The sequence below is a fragment of the Eptatretus burgeri genome, chromosome 2, assembly GCF_056783735.1.
Source record: "Eptatretus burgeri isolate ZD-2024b chromosome 2, Ebu_testis_v1, whole genome shotgun sequence".
In the NCBI taxonomy this organism is placed as follows: Eukaryota; Metazoa; Chordata; class Myxini; order Myxiniformes; family Myxinidae; genus Eptatretus; species Eptatretus burgeri.
In genome coordinates this window covers 81,998,788-82,002,987 of record NC_140962.1, presented here as the reverse complement: position 1 = coordinate 82,002,987, position 4,200 = coordinate 81,998,788, and positions in this window count along the sequence as shown.

The window sequence follows — 4,200 nt, the reverse complement described above, 5'->3', positions numbered from 1 at the left end:
AAATCTAGTGGCATGATCCTTGGACCACACCTAACCCCCCCCCCCCCACCAAGTTTCATCGAAATCCGTCGAGGAGTTTTTCCGTAATACTGTTCACAAACAAACAAACAGAAAGGGGTGAAAACAGTAACCTCCATCCATCTTCGATGGCGGAGGTTAATCATAATCAATGTTTAAATACAGTTATTTTAATTAATACAAGGATATATCATAATAGATGTTTAAATACATCATGATTTTAATTAATACAAGGAAAAATTAAAATGAATGTTCCAATTGTTGGCCATTAACTTCATGACACTTTTGTATTCAATGAACACATGAAACCTCAACGTGTCAAGACATTGACACTGATTTTAGAACATTCCATCCTTATTCTTTGCTATAATTATTCGATGTTCCTTGATCGTTGCATGCATTCAATCGACTTCAGATATCCCCACAGGAAGAAGTCAAGCAGTAACAACATTTTTTAGTAAAAATATTATTTTAGTATTCAAATCCTATAGGGCCGCTTGTTGAGATCAATCTCGATGTTTATAGAAATATAGAAATCCTTATTGACTTTGCCTATGAGCGTGACTTTTGGCCCACCTTGTACAAGGAACTGGGACACAGGAGGAGGCCATTTGGCCAATCATCCCTGTGCTCTGTCAATACCTCATTGATTCAATCTATCAGTGTATCTACTAAATTTCACTGGAGGGAATCACCAAGGTGTTCCTTTAATCCAGTCTAAATTAGTCAATGTTGTTTTTGTTTTTTGGAAGGGGGAATGAGGGTTGCATAGAGGAGGAATTAACAAATACTGCAGCACCTTCACTTTTGACAAGACCTTCTCACAGACATCACATAATGAAAACTACACTTGGTGTATACAATCACCCATTGATACCTAAACCACCAAAAAAGGGTTTGGGTGAAGCGAGTGAATTGGCCGAGGTGTCCATGGCGTGGACATAGGAAGGAATGAGGCTAAGGGGGTGGTTTTTATTGTTGATGCAATCATTAAATAAGTACGCTTCATTCTGCAAAATGAATCTCAGACATAATTGTGTATTGTTTCAAAGGAGTGGGAAAAAGGGATATTGATAAAATGTTAAATTGTATCATGTCAGATCATGGTAGTGAGATGGCTGTGATACATGTAGGAGCAAATGATATTGGGAAATTTACTTGGAACATTTGAAAAACAGGTACATGCTGTTGGGTAGCTGACAAAGCAATGTTTTCTGCTATACTTTTGAGAAAAGGAAAGAAAATATAATTAATGATTGGAATGATAGATGTCAACCTATGGTTTTAATAACAGAGTAGGCAACAAGCTTTTGTGTTTAGGAAGCAATGGGAATCATGTTTTGTATTTAGGAAGCAATAGGAACCATGAAGCAATGTGAAGTCTAACCATACTTGGTGAGCATCTGCTTTGAATCTGGTAGGTCGAAGGTTCAAACCCTGGCCGAGTCATATGAAAGACTTTAAAAATGGTTGGTGCTGTTTCCTTGCTTGATGCTCAGCATTTAAAATGGAGAGAGCATAGACAAACAACCATATGTTGGCAACACTGGTACAGGCTTTGGGCTTCAATGGCCAACTTCTGCATTGAAGTTCCTTTCAAGTGGTCATATTATTGTCAGTCAGACATTTTTTAAAGTAAATTTGGATTATGTTGAAGGGTAAAAATGAAAATGAATCTTGAGAAATTTATATTTTAGAGTTTAGTGTGTCACATTCAAAAATCTCCAAAAATTCAGGCTTACTGCTCACCATTGCAAATGAAATACTCATATATTTCAAAGCTTGTACGTATCATTACACCGTAAAATTTCTTTATTTTACTTGATGCTTGGACAAAAAGGTATTTTATTTCCAGATACCACCACATCCATTTTTACTTTGCTTTATTGACATTTTTTGGCTTTCAAAAATCGTAATCGTGGGAAATAGGTAATAAGTAATAAAGAAGTCTGTGATACATTTTACATCATAGTTATAATTGGTTCGCTGATGAGCTTAGCCTGAATTTGGTCAAGGTTCGTACTTTATTTCCCCCCCCCCCCAAAAAAAATTGGTTAGTTTGACTTCAAGGTATAATAAATGCATCCTACTATTGTATCGTGACTTATCACTGCCATATTCAACAAATTGATTAATGTTGTTGGAGTTCATTTTGTTATAGAATAGATGATAAAATGGTATACTAAAGTTTTGCAGAATCAACTAACGTCATCTCCAGGGAAACACAGAAATTATAGATCATTGAAGCATGATGTGAAGTACGATGTGTTTACATCATAAAATAAAAAAGCAGGTTTTCCACAAATTACCATACCAAATTCAAACCGGAATAAAAAAAAACAATGAAATTGGATACAACAATGCTGTTTGGTAAACATGAAAGAACAGGAAGTGTGAAGAAGGGAAGGAAATTTCTGCAATATTTGCATAATAAATAAGTATACAATTCCTCCTATGGAAAAATATCAAAATTAACTAATAAAATCTAACCAAGTATAATGAGGCTTATGTCTGCACTGAAACTATTTGAATAATGCACCATACCATGTCATGTCATGTCATTCGGAAGAAAAACAAAACTTTTAAATAAATTTGATTGTTCATTTAGAGATAGTACAGTAAAAGTGGGGGAGAGGATTCTTTTGAACTCTCCCTTTAGTAGAAGTGATGTTGATCACATCTCACTTGGCTCGTGAAACTATGCAACAACACCATTTTCATTCCTTATATTTAGGAGAAAGTCATCATTACCTGACTACACATTTTCATATCAAGATAGCGACAAGGTGTTATTTTCTACAAGACAAATTGTGTCAGTGCAGGTTCAATGATTCACATCAAAATGGCTCTGGTGGAGCCCATTGAATAAATGTCTGCCTGTGGCAGCCTAGCATACAATAAGAATATAGGAAATGCTCCAAGGAACTTCCAATATCCAGGCAAAAATGCCAGTTAGAACTATAGTATATGAGAGTTGTATTTTAATATACTACATTATTGGTAACAGGTCCTACTACAGTAGTCTGCAGAGAATTACTACAGGAAAGGAATGCTTTTTTGCCTATATAAGGAAGACAATTAAATCTTTCCTAGATTCCAGGATCCATTTTTTATTATTTGTATGCACTCTATGGCTGGCTGCTCGGCTGTATCATTTTTTTCTGGGGGCATGGCTGTGCCACTGATGCAATGCCCCTTGTTACCAATACGCTGGTGCTCATTTTTGCAGACATCAGAAGGATGACAGGCTGCATCGACCCACCTGGTGTTAATTCAATGGTTTGACAGGAGTTTGAACTCAAGACCCAAAGCATTTAAGCCAGCCACCCTAATCATTAAACCAACAACAGGCCTCCAGAATCCATATGCCAAGAACAGTCATGTCACCAGTCCATTTTAAAATTGGGATCAAAATACATATTTAGCTTGCAGGATATTATCTTTTTCCAATGTATTCATTTGACTTTGGACCTTTACTGGTAAAATTGCATTAAACAAAGGCTGAAGCCAATTATTTAATTTAAATGTTGCATTAAAAATATCCCAATGATTACCCATCATTGTAATTCTAGCATCAAAGTACCACTGTGGTTTATTTATTTATTTATTAGAAAACAGCTTATTACAGGAGAATCAACATCTTGAAAAAACAACCATAACATATGAGTATTTAAAGGTCCCATGACACTCAAAAGTTTCTGGTTATTTATATATTAACTTGACCTTCTGAGTGAAGAAATCACCCATGTTTCTTTTGTTAAATCAACAATGGGATAATTAGACCAATATTTCAAACATTTGTAGTGCTTTTCACAACTTGCCCCTCAAAAAAGTTGACTTCAGCGAACCACAGGTCACGTGACCGTTGACGTCATCTCCAGAACGCGACTCGCACAAAGTAGATTGATTAGACGTCGCGCGCCGTATAAAGTACGTACAAATGCATTGTGCACATGTGTTTGCTATCTCACTGATAGTCTTAATTCCTGTGATTGTTTCGCGGAAAAGAAATTCTGCTTCTGAGCCGTGTATGCACAACAATCACGAGGCAATTATTTATCCTTTTACTACCTTGTCGGAGTCGTGTACAAATCCAATACATGTATGAACAATAAAGGGCTAGACCATGTCCACAAAATATAAATCAGATCGATTTGGTTAAATAGGTTTAATGTTCGGTGG